Source organism: Anser brachyrhynchus (assembly GCF_964034855.1).
Source record: "Anser brachyrhynchus genome assembly, chromosome: 1".
Classification (NCBI taxonomy): Eukaryota; Metazoa; Chordata; class Aves; order Anseriformes; family Anatidae; genus Anser; species Anser brachyrhynchus.
In genome coordinates, this window is record NC_137694.1 from 53,324,087 (window position 1) to 53,346,022 (window position 21,936).

The following is a 21,936-nucleotide window of genomic DNA, read 5'->3' on the forward strand; positions in this document are numbered from 1 at the left end:
ATACCTCTAGATCATCTGGTCCAACCTTTAATACAGCAGTGCCAAGTCCACCGTTAAACCATGTCACAAAGCACTACCTGGTCACTACATAATTTGCCCTAATATGTGTCTCACATATGTGAACTGTTATTCCTTATGTATCAGTTTTCAAGAAAATGAGCTAGCAACTTTCACCTGAAAAATACTTAATTGTAGAAAACCTGATCAATACAATACTTGTAAAGTGTGTTTTTTTTTGTGTCTTCTTCAGTCCTCATGGATTTTCCCATGCAGGCTTTACTGGAACCTGAAAATTAGCTCACCTTTTCTACAGTTTTCCATTTTCTACAAAATTGCATTTTGTGTGATAGATATTCAGTACGTTTCTCTATAAAATAATTTCTATTATACTCACATAATTGCAAAATGAAATAAACTTTGCCTTTTGTTTTCGGTATGTAATAAATCCAGTTAATGAAACTAATCTTACTTTTGTGCTAGCAGGAGGAGGTTCAGGTTAAGTAACAGAGAGATAGCATTAATTCCAGCTGAGTTAATGAAGTTGAGATGCTAGTTAGCAGCAATTTACTGTTAATTACAAAGGGTCAACTGCCAAAAGAAAAAAAAAAAAAAGTATGTATACAATAAAAACCTATTCAAAACTAGGATGGTGTGAAATGTAGTTTGCAGTACCAATAAAGCAGCAACAAAGTCTAAGAAACAGAGATTCTTGTTCTCTGGTTGCATCTATTTTGTCAGATCAAAAGTCTGCAGTGAGTCCACAGAATCCGTAAATATAAAATACTACTCAATTCAATGTCATTTGAGTCTGCAATACTGCAGGTCTTCCTATTTAGATGGATTCTTGAGTCTGTGCCAAACATTATGGAGTGACTGCCTGTTTTTTTCTCTTTGTAATCCCTTGCCATGCAGGTACTTTTCACAGCTGCAAGTGCATTAGCTTCAGTACACTTTGGATTTATATCTTTGAACAGAAAGGAGAGGGAACTGCATGTAATTTCAGCTATTTAAAAGTTAGTTTTTCTGCCCAAATTGCCTATCCAGGTTCTTTCTATTGCAAGAAAGAGAAATGCACTATCATGTGATAGCCTTCTGACAGTTTAAGGAACACATCTTATGATCTGGTGAGTCTTAGGAATAGTTTGCCTAATTTTTTTTTAATTGCAGTAAATGCTCTTACCTTTAGAGATGTCATATACAATCACTTAAATAAATTCCACTAATGTGAGAGACATTTCTATTGCTAGACAAAGAAGATACTCTCACTCAAGAAGGAAAAAGGTAGGTAAAATTTATTTTGTTTTAAGCATAGAAGAGTTAGTTAATTGGTGTTTGACAAATTAAATTTCAGAGCTTGCTTGGTAAAAAATAAATAAATCTGTGCTCTGTGGAGTAAGGTGCTTTATATGGATGAAAGCTGCAGGAACACAGTGGCAAACATCATGAAGCAGTTCAGTCCTCTTGGGTAAGCCAGGTAAGCCTGTGCATGCAGCAACAACTGTGAAGACGTGAGTCCTGTCCTCCACAAAGAACAAGGAAGAACAGCACCACAGACAAAAGATTTTCAGACTACCCTGAATGCTAACAAAACTTATGTAGATATTCATGCTTTTAGTTATTTCTGATTTTAATTGCTTCCATACTCTAAAAGAACTGCAAGGATGATGCAAAATACACAATAGATAAAGAAGGAGTATATCTAACTACAAAGTGTAGTGGTTATCAATTACACTGACAGAAAAGAGGAAACAGAATAAAAGGAAGTCTGCATTAATTGAATATTACAAAGACACATTGATGGCTCCAGCTAATGGAGTTATTTGGGAAACTTTGGGTTCTACTCCCAAAAGTAATGTCTCATAATTAATTTATTGCATTGTATTCCATCTGCAACCCATTAAGAAAGAATGTTGTGATGTGGAAACTTGCACTGTTGGCTTGTGAGTGATGACTGCAATACTATTTCTAACCACAAAGGAATTTGTTTGGAAATTATATGAGCTAGAGCAAGGATAAATATAAAACGCAGTTGTACAAGCAACTCTAATACAAAAATAGAACGATAGAATGATGCCATTGAAAAGCTTTTCAGTTTGTTTCTTCCTCTGAACAAGACTTAACAGCTTTTGGGGGCAATCATGCATATTTTTTATGTCTGGATATGACTGTATGTTCTAAGCTAGACATCAAAAAGAGTTTCTATACATATTATATATTGACACTTATAGTTAGTGTGTTGCAGGTCATATGTTAAACAAAACAGTGAATCGGGAGGAAAGCATATTCATTCAAACACCAGCACCAAGTGCTTTCTAAGATTAAAGAAAAATGTATTTATAAAAATAATATTTTTATTCCCAGTGTTCTGGTACATTCTGCCAACTCTGAAAAAACAGAATTTCTTTAGTCAGTGGAATCAACAAATTTTCTTTAAACATCTCAGAGGCCAGAATATTTAAAGAACTGTATGTGGTTCCTCACAACATTTTAAATCAAAATGTAGACAAATATATGGGTTAAGTGTTCAGAAAGTTCTTCAGACTCATAAATTTCATAAATTGAGGAAACACCTGAAGCACAGGCTTGTGGAAGATTATGAAGATGATTTTAAGATGATTGCAGAATAGAACTGCAAAAAGTTCATAATTCACTCTAGTGTGTCACTATGAACAGAAGTAGCTACCAAAGTATTGCCAGTGGGTAGTTAACAAAGAGGAATTTATTCTTAATTTTCTTAAGCAGAGAAACTAACTAATTCAAAGTTGTCAAATAAAAGAGGGAATTGCTTGCTTTCTCCAGCAATTCATTTTTGACATCGCTAATAGCAAACCACATGGAAATACATTATATGATTAAACATTCTTGTCTAAACATAGGGCATAGAATATTTTTTTCTGACTAAAAGTACAATGCCTTTTTGATATATTCCAATTACTTATGTCAGCTATCTAAGAACATGTTTTATTTAACACAATTTTATATTCCTCTACAGAACATAGGCCGTATCTTATGGTTGCAATGATGGCAGGCTCTTTCCTCTCAATGCCATGCTGAGGTAGGCAGCTGTGGCCCAGGCAGGTTTGGCTGTACTGTTCCTTTTGGAAGGCTGCTGGGATCTCCAATGCACCATGATCCATCCCTACCTTCCAGGAGCAGGCCAGGAGATGGACACTTACCAGGGTCCTGTTATGGGATGCTCATGACACTGTGGACCCCAGGGGCTGGCCCTAAGCAATTCACTCTGGGCTGCACTGCCGGCTCAGAGAGGTGGCAGGGGACACCGAATCACTCCTTACTCATCACAAACAAGTGAGGGTATTATGCACACCAGCAGCTGGTGACTTAGGGACTCGCGTCCTGCATGGTAACAGTGTGGCTGATGGAGGATGCTGGCTGCAATCACCAGGCCAGCAGCATCCTGACAAGCTGGACACCATGTGAACTGGGGGGACGAAGAGCAAGGACATGTGGAGCAATAGGAACGTAAGAGAGTTAAGGGTTACACCGCCGATACCTTGCAGTGTATTCCTGACGAGCTGCCCTCCCAGAAGCATCACAGTATGTCAGGAATGGCCAACATGTGCTCCTGTAGGAGGCTCAGACCTCTCCAGTGCACCCTGCAAAGCAGGGATGGCAACCACACCATCCCCTCACCTGATTCCAGTACAACTCCATAACCCTGTGTAACAAATAAGTCCAGCAGAACTTGTGAGTTGCTTCCCACCACTGTACCAAAATATTAGATATCCTGAGTGAGTTTAAAACCTATTAAGATACTATCAAAATAACTGATGGGTGTTTTCCTTAAATTTTAGATGTATTTCATTTTGTATAACCACTACCAATAACAATACTTAATTATTTTTTTCATCAGTAAATATATCCACATTTGAAAGATTCTTAAGGTTATGAAAAGTAACGCTTTGAAAGAAGAGTTTTATTGCAGAAGTATACATTTTTTGTTCATGAGGGTAAGCTGGACATTAGAGACTATTCAATGTTAGTGCCATAATTTTAAAAATGACAGATTTATGGTGCAAGTCTAACATTTGCTGACTTCTGTGGGACAAAGACTGACTCCATAATTTGAATGGATAAGTTCTACTTAGCCAGCAAAATCACATTTGCCAATAAAAAGCATCCCTGATATAAAACCATCTTAAATAAGCAGAAGATACCTGACTATTCATAAGTTATTATACCAAAACTAAAATTTTCAACAATTCTTGAGTGGGGAGCTTAAGTGTAATTTACTTCCAATACTACAACAGTATATATTTTTAAAAGGTACTTAATAATCTGCAAATGTTGATGGATGCCTAATAGCACTTTGAAAAGTTTCACCTCCTGCTGACTAAACGCCTCTAAGAGTTGATTCTGAACTGTGCGTGTTTTAAGAGAGGACTGCAATAGAGCTCCACATGCAATTTTTAAGTGACAGTACTGTTTTAAAGATGTTTCATTTCTTCTGCCTTCCACAAACCCCTTTTCAAAGCCAAAATATTATTAAGGAAAGTTAAAAATGTGGTTTTGCTTAGCTGTTTCAGTCAACTTAGTCAGCTGGTTTGGATTTAAAGTTTGGTTGAGAAAGATGATTTTAACCCCACAAACTTGTGCTGCGGTCCCTGAGGTAGCAGCATCCTGAAGCAGTCGTGACAGGTGGAAAGGGGCAGAAATGCCTTAAAAATGTTGCAGAAAATGGATCTTGTTGTTTTCAGGCCTTATTTATTTTGGCGCTTTCAAAAATGTCTCAAAAATGTCTCAATCTCTCTATATAGCCTGGGATATGAGAGTGTATCTATGTGTATATGGAAGAGAAAGATTCAAGGAGGCAGCAAGGATACTTTGAGCATAATTTCCTCTGGAGCAGAGGCAGTGTTGCTCTCTCAACCCACACTTTTGTTTTCTAAACTGCATACTGTGATTTCTTTTTCATTGCAGTGCTTAATTGCAGCATTGTTGTCTGCATTTTCTAATATCCACAGAAGTATGGGTTTTCAGTGTATGTGAAGGAATGCAAGACATTTTTTTCACTTAATCATTTTATCAATTATTCAGTATACCTAGTACAATTTTCATTTAAGCTTTAAAAGATGTGGGCTTTTATAACATTAGGTCTGAATGAGGTGTAAGCATTGCAAATCCTAGCATATATGCAATAATTTATCATTAGGGAAAGATAATCAATGCTTGTTTAACCTATTATCACTGCTGCTAAGTAAGTAATTCAACAAAAGTTGTTTTCTTGCTATTTAAGAGGAGAAATTTGGATTAAAACAATAGATTAAATGATTAAATCAATGATTAAAGCAATATACAAAAGAATTTTCATTTATGAAACTCTTATTCCTTCTTGCAGTCTCTTCTGTTTACACCTTCTGGAAATTAGGGTGATGTCTGCGTTGGTTTTGTATTAGGAATTTCCAGGCTTACTAGTCATTGCCCTGATAGTTCTGCCATATTGGTCAGTTTGTGCAAGGACATAACAAAGTGCTGTGCATCACAGAGCTAAATCACCCTTAAAAGAGGGAAAAATAACATCCGGCCTGAGGGACTCCCAAAGACACAATTTCAGATGAACCACACGCTGAAAAGAAAATTAAAATTGAAGTATGAGGACATGTGAGGAATCTGGTTTGTCCTTACGTGTACAGTGAAGGTAACAGGGTAACGCTCTTTTCAGCTGCAGCTGGCACCACATCTCTGAAGGCAGGTGTAGGAATAGCAACATGTCAGGTTCCAATCATTATTACTTTATTTGATGTGCAAGGAAGTGGTGAGTGCTCAGAATGGAGGGGGGGGAAAAAAAAAAAAAAAGCTTGGTCCTTTATATAGGGAGTTAAGAATCTAAGGTGACCCCTGCATAGGGTCATTGTGCTTGTTTGTTCTTGAATAGAGTTAGTTTAAATCAATGCAATCCCCTGCTCTGACGCTTTAAACAAGTTACACTGCTTAGTTCTGAGCACATAATTTTGCCCTTAAGCTGGATAGTCAAAATAAAGCAATGTGAAACTTTCCTAAATCCTTTTCATTTAGGTTGTATTGATTTTAAAAACTTCACATAAAGATGAATTATATGATTTTTGAAGTGATTTTAATTGTACAAATGCAATTTTGTGTGTAAGCTTTTGTAACTGTTGGCTCCTCTGTGGTAGTAAGTGAGGCTCATGCTAGTTTCAGTTCAAACTAAGCAGGACTGTGGCGCAGGTGTGGATGATGACCTGTTCTCACCTGTGCAGTTCAGCACTGCCCAGCCTGGCTCTACCCAGGCCTGCCAGCAATGCCTGGCACTGTTTTGGACATGTTTGGAGGGCAGCTCGGGCTACTGGGCAATGTGTAGGAAGCCAACCTGTTTAGGGTCAAAAAAAAAAATTGTCTGCATTGATACAAACTGTGCCACACAACCAGCCCACAGAGCTGGAAACCTATGGCTTCTTTCACTTTCTAGTGGAGAAGCAGGAGGTACTCCCCTTTCTGCCACCTTTTCTCCTCCTCCTTGCAGTCAGGCACTAATCCAGAGCAATTCCTGAGGTTTGCCTTTGTCTGTGTAGTAATTTTGGACCATTTAACTACTGGAAATATTTATTGCTTTTGTATATTTAATAATGTACTTGCATTAATAGATCCTTTATGTATTAGTATAACAGTTCAGATAAGGCAGTAAACAATGCCACGGTAGTTATTTTAATATAAGTGGAGTTGTGTCTGTGATGAAAGCAAGGAGGAATGTTTTTCTTTGTGCATATCATTAGAGTTAAAGCAATACAAGATGCACTGTGTACACTACATTGAGGAACAATGAGGAGGCAGGGTGGTAAGGGTTGGAAGAAGTATGGAATGATATAAACACAATTGCTGCCGAATAGATGATGCTACCTCCTTCCTGCATCTTGTGCAGTAAATCGTAATCTACCTGAATGCATCTTTGTAACTGAAACCCCTACATTCTTTTATTCTATTTACTTTTCAGTACCAGGCATACCGTTTGTGTCATTTCCAGACTATGATCTGGAAATACTCATCCTTCACAATCCATCAGAAGCTCAAAGAATAAATTGTCAATAGACATTCTGCTTCCTCAGTAGCTTTACAGCATGACCAGTATTACTATCCTGTCAATAAAATTAATACGCAATTTTACTGAATTCAGACAAACATGAAGGCTTACCTTTAGGCATATTTTTGTCCAAATATGTATCTTACTGCATAAATTTCATGAAGCTTAAGACTTGTAGAAAATTTAGGAAGACATTTGCAGAAGAAAATGGCTTTGTATCTGTGTGGAAATTTTCTTGGGAAACAACTGTAGTCATAAAATTCTTATCCATATTTTATAGAATCTGAAAAAAAAAGCTTTCAATTGAAATATTAAATGTATTTTCCTGTTCATCTAATGTACTAGAATTCCAGGAATTATTCATGTAAGGAACAAATACAGTTTCTGTGAAAACAAAAAACCATATGAACTCAGGCTGTTGACAAGATACAAAATCCATTAGGAGGCTGTGAAGGACCAGCATAGAGAGCAGCTGACAATAAGCATAATGTGACAAAGAGGGCTTTTGATTTTCTGGTCATCATTGCACAAGTTAATTGTTTTCAGAGACAGTGTTCCCATCCCATGGCAGACACCTGTGGTTCCTTGGCTAACACAATGCACTATTTTAGGGTAGTCTCCCAGCAACCTCACTGTCAGTTTTATTGTGTAGTCCCACTCTGTAACTTCAAGCTATTATTAGACAATGGTGGGCATTTAGAAACTGCAGTTATTCATCTGAGTTTTCCTTTAAAGGGAGTGTGCTATGAAATTAAAAACCCATGATCTGCAACTTCACTTACATGGGTGCCATATACATATGCATTCATTGTGGCACTAGGGGACATGGTTTAGTGATGGGACTCAGTAGATCAGGTTGATGGCTGGACTTGATGGTCTTGAAGATCCTTTTCAGCCTTGATGATTCTAAGATTTAATACATTAACTATGCAAATAGGTGTATATAGTGTGTGCATGCCTATAAGCTTGGCATACCTGCAAACTCAGGAAGAAGTTATGTTGTAAATTTTATGTAGGATGCAAGCTTAGAAACATATATAGAAATGTACATTTATAATTCTTTGTACTAATGATAGTAAACTTAGGCTCCACAGATGTTGATTTAAAGGATTATTGTAAGCATTTTTTAATACAAAGTTTCTTATCACACCAATAGTATGTACATTAATATGTACTTCATAAATAAATGTGCAGTATATCTTCCAATGTGCATGGCATGTGTCTTCACCAGTAAATTAAAGCCATGTTTTTACCTGCATATAATTACAATCATCTTCTTAATGGATTTACTGCTTTGTTTTACACAAAGTCTAAACACAGAACTAGCAAATATAGAACATGTTAAATATGTCATTTCGAATACTCTAGAACAGGAAATTAGCTGACTAACATGTTGATATATAATACAACAAAAAGCTGTATAATTCTCTGTGACCAAACAGATTATTCCAGGCATGGAAAAAGACATTAAACGAATTATCTTGAACACATTTCATTTTACCTAAACATCTTCTAAAATAAATAAAATAGTCTAAATCAAAATAGGCACTTAAAGCAGTTCTGAAATGAACTTACTGTGTTACTGAAGATAGACAAAGGGATGGATTTTACACAGCAGCCTGTAATTTTATTAATGTAACGTAACAGACATTTTTCATTTAAGTGTAATAAGAAGACCATGAAATTGGACCATTTTGTAAAAGAATCATAAAATCTGTCTCTGGGGACCTATTATCTTCAACATACCAATAGGAGTCCCCTCAATCTTTAAATCTTTTACATGGGACAAGGCTGAGGTACTAAAAAGTAATTTTATCCATCAATTCCTTAGCGTTTCCACTTCTTAGTGGCACTTCACAGTTCTTTAATTTCCTAACACCTCTACCATGAAGCTACACAGAGTCTATCTGGAAATTCTGAGGATACTAAAAAATCCCTGCAGTTCCTCTGCTGGTTTTGGCACTAAACAAAAACGATTTCTTAATGATTTAATGAGTCTTAATGATTTCTTTTGCTTGCAGAATTTCTTTTTCAGAATAACGTTTCCTTTATTTCACTAAACATGTTTATTAATCATAAAAAATAAGGCAAATGTTGCATGCCAAATTGTATAGCATGTGTACATATATATATATACATGCATATTCCATGTATAATATAAAGGTTGTGTATACCTGCTTAGATGAAAACAAGCAGCTATGTTGTTTTAGAAGTTAAATAAAGAAATATTAATGAGATTGTGTCACCAATGCAGCTCCATATTACTCTGTCAACAATGTCATTACTTACTGTAATGTTGTTGGGTTAATACAAAGAAAGAACTGGTTAATTATAATAAGGTTTTATCTGCTCATGACTTCTAGATAGAGGCATTACCCTTCCAGTAATATTCCCCTGACATACTAATAAGGTCCTGACTATTTCACCAGTGTTAATTAAAACTAAATCTTTACCTGAATTTTTTAATGACTATTGAATGTACATGTAAATTACTTTGGATCTTTAAACAGAGAGCTTTTATAATTTTCATCAGTATTCATTTCAGCTATGTTGGAATGGTCCCTTCAGCTTTTCCGGCAAGCGTGGTAAGGCAGTTCCGTCATGCATAGGACTCAGACTGCATTGAAATGAAATAACAGTTATCTCGGAAACTGCTAGTTACGGTTTTCATTTTTGTCACAGTTTCTGGGATTGCTTAATCATATAGCATTAAAATAAATGGCCATCACTGCTCTCATTTTTATTGTAACATCACTTTGTCAGGAGGAAGATTTCTTTTTTTTTTTTTTTAAAATTTCTTCTCGCAACTTATGTAAAAAAAGTTTTATTTTGTGTGTAGAATTCATTGGATCCATGAATTGTGATCTAAAGAATGGCAACAAAGGTCACAGAATATGATGGCTGCTCCTGAAAAATGAATATAAGGTAAATCTACACGTGCATATGCATACTACTGATGAGGCTCCTGCTTTATGGTTTTAAGTTCAGTGGGCACAGGACTTATGTAAGAAATATACTTAGGTAAGAAGTAATACTTTTGAAGTTACTAGTGGTACAGTTTCCATATTTTTAGAACTTCTGTTCTGTAAGAAGGTAAGTTTTCTGTTCTTTAACATCAGTTAATCCATACTGTCACCAGAAGGCTATTTTTGTTACTGTTTCACTTTTACCCCATGAGACCATAGACAATTAAATTACTGAATTATGATTAGCTAATGATATGGAAGAACATATACTAAATGCTTTCTCCATTGAATTTTGTTATTGTAATGAAGCTTTCATGCTGTATGACAATGTGGCACACTGCAAAATGCAAACATTTCAAGAAAAAGCTTTTTTACCACAGCCTCAAATCAGCCACCAATGAATTGCTTAAGATGATATGAAAGTCATTGCATTTAATACATATAATATGTATATGTTTATTAAAAGAGAATTTCAAAACACACTGTAGGAGGTTCATGCTTCATCAAGCCCAAACTAATTCCAGTTAGTCTTCCAGTAATTTGAAAAATCGAAAACTTTTTGCCATGAAGCATATGAACACCTCCAGAGGGCAATATATCTTACATATCTTAGGATGAGATTAATTGTCCTTCAGAAGTACCTATTCCTCTCATTTACTATCTAAGAGTCTAAAAAAAAGCCTGGTAGTTTTATATATATATATATATGTATGTATGTATGTATACACATACATATAATTAGGACCATACTTTCTGATGGTTAACATTAGGGAGGATTTATCCATTTTAGCATGTTATAGAGAAACTTAGGAGCCTATTCAGTTGGCTATTAAAGCCTATTAAAGTTGGATGGGAACAAATTCTATCCAATCTTCAATTCTGAAAGCTCTGAAATGAAGATATAGACAGTATTTATTTTGCATTTAATTCTTCATCTGAAATATTTATATCAGGGAATAGGACAGACACAAAATACTGTCAGGATTTGGTTTAAGTTATTGTGTAGCTCTTGCTTAGTTTCTATTGTCTATATCTGGAAGAAAATCAAAATAATTTGACTTTCTCTATGATACGTATTTTAAAAATTCTAATAAATTTGATACTGTTAGCTTTACCATTTTAAATTTAATGTTCTTTTAATCACAAGACAAAAATTAAGAGATCTTAGAGTTCACATGAGGAAGCTCAGAGATGGGGGCTTTTTTTCTCTGAGAACTTTCAAAATTTAGCTTTTTAGGCCGATTTGCTTGCAGGCTGCTAAATGAGCTGGTGGCTCAAATAGTGGGTAGCTCGCTAATATACATATTGGCTAACATATATAGCAGACACACTAAATCAGGCCTAAAATATGTCTGATCAAATGTCTTTGCGCAGCGAGGACAGCATCTGTCATCCCAGGTTTGTGGTTTCCACCACAAACAAAAGCCAGGCTTAGCAGAGGTGGCACAGGCCCCAGCTCACAGCCCCTGCAGCCTGCAGTGAATCTCCATTGCAGAAGTCTTCATCGAAGCTGATGGAGGAAGTCTTAGGAGATAGGCATGTTCCAGCTTGTTCCCCCTGTTGAGACTATCAAAAATGCCACTGACGTGACTTGGGAAAACTCTTCATGAGTGATTTGTTAAAGACAGTCCTTACATCCCAGATTAAACTTCGTGAAAATTAGTGGCTCTTATGAAAACCCAAACTGATATCCTAAAATAAGATACCGAGAATCTCTTCATGAAAATGAAATACACTTTGTACCACATACTGTGCCTGAGCAACCTATGCTGGCAAAAAAGGGTCTCACTACTTTTCCTTCCAAACTGAAAACTTGTAGAGTAATAACCTATTCAGTCGTGACTTTTCTGGTCTTTATCTCAGTGTGCTTACTTGATTCTGTTAACTTAAATGTTAAAACACACTTCATGTTACTGGTAGCTGTAAGGAAGGCTAATTGATCGATTAGTCACTCATTTAAATGAAAGTTGTGTTAATTCACCCCTCAGTTTGGAAAGTAGAAATCACAAACACGGTTTCAAGTAAATACAGTTTATAACAAGATAACTTTTGTCTATGCTTCCAAGTGCAGATTGGGAGTAGGGGAGCTGAGCTACTTCTTATTATTAATATGACCAACCATTAATGAAAAGTTACTAAGTAAAATCAAAAGTTGCTCCATGTTTACATAACCTCTGTTTATTTGGTTTGCAACTGCAAGCAAGCTTTGGATAGTTGCTCAGTATGCTTCATAGGGGTTAAACATCTGAACTTCTCGCATTAAAAGATCACAGAAGTGAATATATTACAGGAATATTCTTTGAGTCAATCTATGATATTTAAAAATATTTACTTAATATTTTAGAGCAATAATATGGAGCAATATTATACTCACACTTCAAAGGCATTTTTATTTTTGTTACCCAACCTGGAGTAATGCAGTTAAAAAGAGAAATGGAGCAAAGGAAATTTTGGTTAACATAAAACCAATAGTGATGTGAAATATTTATTAGTATCAAGAGTCCATGTTTTCTATATCTCTCTTTCAGAAAGGGATAATTCAAACTGAAAAATTTGTAAATAGAGGAAAGACAAAATGCTTCAATGCCTGCTCTTGTTTTTAATAGAAAAATGAATTTCCAACTTAAGTAAAAACATCTCATCCTAAAATGTTCTCATCAGAAAACCTGGAATTGAACCAATTTGCTTTAGAAAATAACTTAAAAGAGAAGCTGGCTGAACTGAAGACAGGTAAGCAGAATGCAGATTCAACTAGATGGGAAATGAAAGGCATGCTTATTCCTTTGTGCTGCTCTTTGTGTGACAGGTTGCTTGCACTTGGCAAAGCGTTTGTGCAAAGCAGACGCTGCAATACATTCAGAAGTACACAGCTGTGACATGAAACGTTAAATTTAGCATTCTCTATAAGATAACAAAAGATTGACCTTGACAAAAGCATAATCAGACATTTTAAAGCTCTCATCAGCACTTCAGTGCAATGAATTGATATTCCCTATGTTTTTTACAAGGATGTTTACATGTGTAAGGCAGAAGTGGTCTTAGCTATTGCAGTAAACCTATTCTCTACTCTCACGGAATCTGAATGATTGTCAAAATGCAAAAAAGATGCCAAATTCTATAGGGTAAAAATACTGTAGATAAGTGACAAACATTTAGCTTCATGTTGTTTATTTATAAAAAACAACATTTTATTAATATTTTTATAATACTATAGAAATGTCTTGTGATACAGTTTTTGCAGTTAAAAATGCCTTTCAGGGCTGTAGCACTTTTAAATATACTATGATGTGAAATTCTTTCAAAAATGGGTCAAGCATGAATTGAAGGTTGGTTCAACCGAAGACAAAGGATGTTATCACACAGAAAATCAAAGATTCCTTGCATATTATGGTTGTTTCCATGTAGTAGTAGCTTTCGTTACCTTCCACAGATTTTTTTTTTTCTTAAATGTGTTCTGTATGGTTAAATGTAAGAATGTTCAACCATAACAGCCCTTTAATTACTAAAGCCATTAATTTAAACTCTAGAATGATTATATTCTTGCATGAATAGTACATCAACTTTTTAATTCATAGAAAGTGGGACTGTATGCATGTATATACATATATACATCCATATTTACATATAAACATATGTGTGTATATTCATATATATATATATATATACATGAGCATAATCTAGGCATAATCTTGATACTTGCATCCATGTTTATTGCTATGTGGTATAATTCTCATTCCACTCCATTTTCTGTTTGCCCTTCCCCCCTGCAAATATCAAACCTTCTAGTCAGTGGTTTGAATGGTTAAGCTATGTGGGGACTTTTCTTGAGGATTACTCATTCTGTGAGTACCAACAAGTCCTAACAACTACATGAGAAGTACTTTAAATGTACAACATAATTTGAAAGCGAGAGTTGTGGTTTAAACCGAGTAGGCAGCTGAGCCCTGCACAGTCACTCTCTCCCTCACAGTAGAATGGGGTAGAGAATTGGAAAGGTAAAAGTGTGAGAACTCATGAGTTGAGATAAAGAGAGCTTACTAGGTAAAGCAAAAGCTGTGCATGCAAGCATAACAAAACAAGGAATTAATTTGCTACTTCCAATAAGCAGGCAGGTGTTCAGCCACTTCCAGGAAAGCAGGGATCATGATGCATAATAGTTAATTTGGAAGGGAAACACCATCACTACAAGTGTCCCCACCTACGCCCTCTGTCCCTCAGCATTTATTGGTGAGCACAATGCCATATGGTATGGTATATCCCTTTGGTTGGTTGGGGCCAGCTGTCCTGGCTGTGTCTCCTCCCAGCAATTTGTGCACCCTCAGCCTCCTCACAGGCAGGGCAGTGTGAGAAGCTGAAAAGTCCTTGGCACTGTGCAAGCACTTCTCTGTAACAACTGAAATATCAGTGCATTATCACCACTGTTTTTATCACAAATCCAAAACACAGCACCATACCAACTATTATAGCGAAAATGAACTCTATCCCAACCAAAACCAGAACAGATACAAAGCTGTAAATATAGATATATGAAAGGAGTCTGGAGACAGGTGCACACAGGTACTTGTTGAAGAAGACAGTCATGTATTTCCTTCATTTAGCAAATTGATAGCATCTGTATGTGTACTAAGGATATATATCAGTATTTCAGTTTGATGATAATCAATATTTAGGACAACAGAAAGAGAACTTGCAACTTAAAATGATACATACTTCCTGATACCGTAAACCAGGAAATACTGTTATATACTTTCCCACAGATGTGTCTGATACTTAGCGTTGCTAATACTGTTATAAAGATCTTCACTGATACAGATGTCAAAAAATAGTGTGGATTTTGTGAGTGAAATCTGTAGTGAAGAAAATAATATGTAAGGAATAAAGGTATTTGTTGGAAAATGTCCTTCCCCTTTACTGTGAAGATAAATTTTTGTAAAGGAAAATTATTTAGAGCTGAGGTCTAGCCTGAAAATTAGCTATGTGACATCTTGTTTACATTTCTTTTTGAAAACCGAGTAGTTTAAGCTCTGTGGTTTGTCAAATCAGGATACTTCCATTTTTGATGCCCCTGCTGATTGTACATGACAAATTCCCCATGTCCTGGGAGATGTAACTCTCACTAGACTCAACACAAGAAAGAGCAAGTATAGTAACGCAGCTGTGGGCACGAAAATATCCTGATATTAATGGAGTGGGAGGGATGAAGGTGCTGAGCTTGCTTCTTGCTTTTCCTTCCCTCCCCAGTTCCCTCTGGGCACCTAGCAGGAGGCTGGCATTTTGGTGGCTGGCAGGAGGAATTTCTATGGGGAGTCTTCTGCCCTTTCCACCCCAAACGTCCCTGCCACATTACAGCCTCATTTACACCTCCAGATCACTTCCACGGTTTTTCTCTGGTTCTGTTAATCTGGTAAATAAGGCCTGGGAATCAGAAAAACTGCAGTACTGCAATTACGAGTAGCATATGAGTCTCCTGCGGGAAAGACTAGCAAACGGGCTCATCTAATTTTTTTTGCTCCCTGTCTATAACTACTGTGCTCTAGAGGCTGCAGCAAAATGCACTTTGATTTTATAACCTCTGAGCTTCAGGAATTTGAATCCATATTTTTCCACTTCTGATGAAGCACCATAACCACGGAAGGAAGAGACAGGGAAAGGATGCTTCAGCCTCCCTGTGGAAAGTCGTAAGTTGCAGGAAAGACCTTTGTTAAGCCAGAAGAAGGGGAAGAGACAGAGCTTGACTCCCTTGATCCAGGATGGTTGATTCATCCCAAAAGAGAGAGTTATGTGGGTTTGGTTCCCAGGACTACCCACGTATTTCACATCAACGAACTGCTGGGTATGAACCTCAGGGAAGGGAGACAACGGTGAACTGTATATATACCCAGTCCTGATGCCTTAAAACTGATTGCAAAAAGCAGATGAGAAAATATATTAAAAATAAAGTTATAAGAGAAAAGATACCAGAAGTTAGTTCTGAGTTACAATGAGCAGAACTGAATGCTGAATTATAAAAACAAAACAAAACATTAAGTACTTTGATATGATTTTTATACACCTGAGCAATTGATATTTCATGTGTGATTTCACATAATCACAGAATGGTTTAGGTTGGAAGGGACCTCTACTAGGGCCACCTAGATTGCCCAGGACCATGTTCAGAGACTTTTGAATATCTCCAGGGAGGGACAGTCCACAATCTCTTTGGGCAGCCTGTTCCAGTGCTCCATCAGCTGCACAGGAAAGTGGTGCCTCCTGATGTTCAGGTGGAACCTCCTGTGTTCCAGTTTGTGCCCCTTGCCTCTTGTCCTGGCACTAGGCACCACCCTTCCTTGTCACTATTCTTTTACAAGTTATTAATTAATATATCTTTAGACAAAAAGATATATCCAAAGACAGAATTTGTATAAGAAAAAAATCATTATATCAACGTTTGATAAAGCATCCAGTTTCCATAAATCTTTTATCTAATGATAGCATATATCTTAAATCAATTATTTACGTCTTCTGTAAATAGTTATGACGTTGATTAAATGAATTTAAACAAACAAATAACAAAACACAACAATGGATTTTAGAAACACTTTCCCCATCACGGAGTTAATCCATCTCAGAGTAAGTAACAACTGTGTGTAAACTTATGAGATTTGGGGCTTTCTAATGCTACCTTTTGCATAATTACAGCATATTTGTCATATTTTTAACCTATTAATTATTAAGATGTACTTTAAATCTTAATTTAGTTTTAGCAAAGATTATTGCTCTGTGGAATACTATATAATGTTTTGTTTTTTCTTCAAAATGTTTTGAGTTATAGAATGTTCCTGGAGGAGCTGCAGACTCTAGTATAAACTTTAGGTCTACTGAGGAAAGGCTTGCTTTTATTGTACTATCCTTTCACAAACTACAGTGTAAAAAACTATCAACTTCAGTTTGTCTGCCAATACTCCTTTATTTTTTAGGAGCTCCGGGTAGCAATGCTGTAGGATGACATCCAAGCACAGGTGCCCGAGCAAATATGCAGTAATAAAATCTTTAGAGAGCACTCAGTGGTAAAAACAAGGACTTGCTTTTACATTACATTCTTATACAACCCATAGAATTATTGCTTTACGGACTTGCTTTTACATTACATTCTTATACAACCCATAGAATTATTGCTTTACGGTGGTATTATAATGGTTACCTAAATTGTTAACATGAATTTCAGCTGCTGAATATAATTATTACACATGGAATTCTGACTTAAAGAAGGTAATTAAAATTATGGAATAAAACATGCAAAAGTTATGAAATGTCAGATATATTTAGCAATGGGACAAAGAAATACCTATTTTAGCTTAGCTGAAGTAACTGGAATAAGCAGGCCAAATTTTATGCACACTAACACATGGCTGAAAGAGTAGCAGACAACTTTGAGGTAAACACAAATCAAGAATCTGTGGAAGAATGAAAGGTTAGCATAATGTCAAGGTGAAAACAAATGAGGATGTACCACAGAACCTGCATGTCCCCCGAATTCAAAAATTTCAGTCACTGAGTAGAATCATATGAGCTTATTTATTTATTTATTTATTTATTTATTCCCAGCCTTACTTTTTGAAGCAAATTAACAGAAATGGAATATTGTTTTTTAATGAACATTATGTCCTGGTAACTGGACCTGTCTGTATGTCTGCTCCATGACTTATTTAGAGGTAAGACGTAAAAGAAATGAAAAATTGCATGGTCCATTTATAGAATGGATCCAAAATATTCTGTTTTCTCTAAGACCGTAAAGTAGGAAAATCAGTGCATATGAATGCATGGAAGTAAACATAACCAGCATGGGATGGAAATTTAGTAAATTAGACATGTGGAGATCCAAATTAGTGATTTTTTTAATAAACTCCTTGGTCCTGAGCCACCCTAACCTATTTTTATTTATTTATTTATTTTGGTCTTTTTCACTTGAGCATATGAAAAAAGCTTCAGGGCATTGTATACGTTTTATTTAATGGAGGCATTACAAACCTATTTTGAATCTCACCATAGTAGCTTTTTGAAAAAAAACACGCTTTTATCTGAGGCTTGCCTTAATATTTCCACTGGTGGAGAAATAATCTTGGTGTTAATGAAATGCCTTACAACCCATGGAATTTTCCATTTTATCTCATTTCTATCAAGTTTATGCTTTTCTCAGCTATGTTGGAAAGTAAGATTTTTCCTTGTTCCGAATCCACCCATTTCATTTATTTGATTACCTTTTGCTTTTCCTTTTGTGTGTTTGGAGCAATGTCACGTAAGCCAGCTGTTCATCCTACAGTGGATTTTTTAGAGCGTGCATCTGTTTCCAATTTTACAGGCTTGACAGATGTCTGTGCCTCATATTAAGATTAAATTAGCTTCCTGAGACAGTCTATACCTCATACAACCGTTTTTTTTTGTTTGTTTGTTTGTTTTTGCACACTCTGCTGTGCCACTCCAAGCCTGTCTTTTACTGAAGAGAAATGCAGTTTTCCAAATTCACGTTTGTTTTATATTTTCAGCTATACAGATATCCACCCGTTGGTTTCCACTGCCTTTAGTTTTAAACAGGAAAAAGCCTTCACAATGCAGCACATTTTTCAGATAGCACATTGGCTTCAATAAAGCTTTGCCCACACATTAACAAGATGTAGGTGCTGAACATTACTCCTGAGCCTGCTACTGATGTCTGACTTCATTTTGCTAGTCTCTTTTCACTGTGTCAGGTCATGATAATCAGTAATACACTCCGCATACTGTGGGATTATGGTAGGGAAGAGACCAAGCCAATTTTTTGCTTATTTGTGTGCACATTTTCATTTGAGCTATGCTTATTCTATTAAAGGGCACTAGTAGCGGTCTGAATTCCCTTCAGCAAGCCCAACTGCACTCTTTTGCAGACCTCTCTCTATCTTTTGCAAATCTCTCTATATTAAGCCAGACAGCTGAGAAATTTTTTAGAAGACCAACTTAATCCTGGCATTGTTTCCTTAGGGATGTGACGTGTCTACCCCATTACAGAGCTGAAGAAGCTGTTTTTGGAAATCATTAAGACACTTTATGGTACTCCCTCACCAAACTGAAGGTGAGGAAAAAAGACATCACTTTTTCAGGGCAATTTGTAGACACGGAAATTTAGTGGAAGGCCTAGAAAATGCCACTCTTCACTTACTGCATGTGGTTTCTGTTTCACAGAACTTGGTTTCTGAAATTTTTTTAGGCACTTAAGCATCTGAGTATTTCTTGAGCTTCAAATACTGATATATTCTTTAAAGATTTGCATAGCTACTTATAGACTGGCTTCCAATTCTGTGGAGAAGTAGGAAAAGTCTGCAATTTCCTTTTAGGACAGACTGAGCTAGTTATACATTTATCTCTACATTCAGAAGCTAGCTACATCTTTGTCCAGTTCATAAATTTAACAGAAATCACATAACAGGAAAAAAAAATAGCTTTAAAATTAAATACTAAGATTGAAAAGAAACTTTTTTAACTCCCACTCTGTACTTCCATCCTGTGAATGTGATAACTGGGACTCATTCTGCTAGACAGCCTATTAGGTTGGGGATGCAGTGTAATTTTCCTTTCCAATCTCCTTTTAACAAATCCCATGTTAGGGGACATGACATAATTTAGAAAGTTGTTACAAAAGGAGCTGCAACACTATACGAGAGACCTGTTCAACACTGGATAGCCTCTTAGTGCTGGTATGTAACAATTTCTGGGCTCTTGATTTAGGAAGGGATCGTGCCAACATCCAAACCAGCCAGGGGTTAAGAGCATAGCTGAAAAGTGACATAGATCTGTTCCAGCCTTGGAGTGAGTTGTGACGTGTCATTGCATGGGACAGCACCAGGCTCAGCACCACTGGCGTGTCTGTTAACCCACCTTTCCATGAGTGTCATTGAAAAGCAAATGACACAACTAGGAGCAACTGCCAATTCTCTCACCAATTCTTCTGTTTAGTGTCTTATGAATAATGTCTTTAATGAATATATGTAATTCCTGAACTTTTGATTAACTGTGGACAATTTATCTCTTGACAGAAATTTGCCCTCTGAGTATGGCTCCAAGCTTTATATGAAACACTGGTTGCAAGCAATTTGTTTTCCAGCTCAAAACTTTTCTAAGAAAGTTATATCTCTATCAGTGTAAATGATTTTATATATATCTATATATATAGTGTCTATATATATATAGTGTCTATACACTGGAGATATTCAGTTCCATGTAGTTTGTATCATATTATGAACTAGCGGAGGAAAAATTCTACAGGATTCCTCAGTAGCTGCAAGATTATAATACATCTGGCTCAGATATGATATGACAGATGTTCAGAATACACTTATTTGTTTGACATTTTAAGATGATTAAGAAGGATTTGCTTTAGATTCTAATACTTTAAATTAGCCGTGGAATTTACAGACTGACCTAATTTTCAATTTTGCAACAAAGAGATTCAAAGTGGAAATCTGTGTATTTTCAAAATATTAATGACATATGTTGGTGTTTCTTTTATTTATTCTACTGTTCTAGTATTACGTAAAATTTTAGACAAACAGATTATCTGTTCTCAGTGGGAATGAGGCAATGAAGTAGATATTTTACCTACGGCATGTGGTTGGCATTTTTATTTCTACTTTATTCTTTTTGTCAGTATACATAGATATTTTGTGTAGTTTTGAGACCCTTTCTCTGTATTTGAAACAATTACTTTGAATGTACTTGTAATCTTTTGAATTTAGAATCATTTTTTTGCAGAAGAAAACTGCAGATCATCTAGTCCAACCTTCTACTCAAGCAGCTTCAGGCAGATAAGGTTGCTCAGGATTTTGTCCAGCCAAGTTTGAATATGTCCAAGGGTTAAGTATGTGCAGCCTCCCTGAGCAACCTGTTCCAGTGCTTGACCACTCTTCTAGGAAAATAGTTTCTTTCACATGCTGCAACTTGTGTATTTTGCTTATCTTTCCACTGTGCACCTCTGAGAAGAATTTGACCCCATCTTTTCTACACCCTACCATTTAAGCAGCAGGTGACAGCAGTAAGGTCTCTCTTTTTAAGGCTGAAGAGACCCCTCTCTCTTAGCCTCTCCTTACTGGACCTGCTTCAGTCTGTCAGTGTCCTTTTTTGTGCCAGGGAGCCACAAACACAGCACTCCAGAGTGCTGTTGTGAGAGCTGAATGAAGAGAAGGATCTCTCCCCTCAACCTCCTGGTTGCACTGCTGCCATTGCAGATGACGAGAAGGTTCCTTGCTGCCAGAGCACACAGCTGGCTCACTTTACAACCCTTTTGAGTTTAAAATCTTGGCAAATCTTCAATCAAAGTATGCATAGCTTAGATCTTGTAAACAATCATTGTGAAGTATTCAATGAAAAATCCTCAGGTGAAGTCACAGCTATTTACATTGCAGATGAGATATGCAGCATCAGGCGGTGCCTCTGTGACAGGGAAACACTTCCAGTTCCACTTGTGTGTTTGCATGATGTGTCTGGGTCAGGGACAACCCTGCACTGTGCCAGCACCTGAGCATGTAGCGTGCACAGGCAGCCTGTCTGAGCAGTTAACCCATCACGAGGCTGTGATGGAGTGAGTCCATCCCCTGTGCTCTCTGCGAGGATACGCAGGTGATACTGACTGAGTGTGCTGCCAAGTAATAGCCATTTTAGTATTTGCACACTTTGCCTTTTTGCTGAATGTCCAATCTGCAGTTCAAAATATACATGAAATTCATGATATCCACAAAGATTACACTGTATTAAGGGGACACATATATAATTTATAAATAGTTAATAAATCATTAATACCAGCTCTGAGTGCATAACATGGGCTTATTGTGGCTGAGCTGTTGAGGAATCTCACTTTAGTTTCAGAGGCCTCAGCATGAACCACTCTTTGGACCTCTGATACAGGCT

At 36.4% G+C, this 21,936-nt stretch overlaps 1 long non-coding RNA gene across 1 annotated transcript; it reads left to right on the forward strand.

Moving 5' to 3' along the window:
• Positions 1 to 1,000: 1,000 nt before the first annotated feature.
• LOC308188366 lies at positions 1,001 to 20,668 on the forward strand. Its single transcript, XR_013945452.1, has 5 exons — positions 1,001 to 1,124; positions 9,897 to 9,982; positions 12,552 to 12,753; positions 19,018 to 19,108; positions 20,070 to 20,668. It is a non-coding gene; the product is annotated as an uncharacterized lncRNA (long non-coding RNA).
• Positions 20,669 to 21,936: the final 1,268 nt, after the last annotated feature.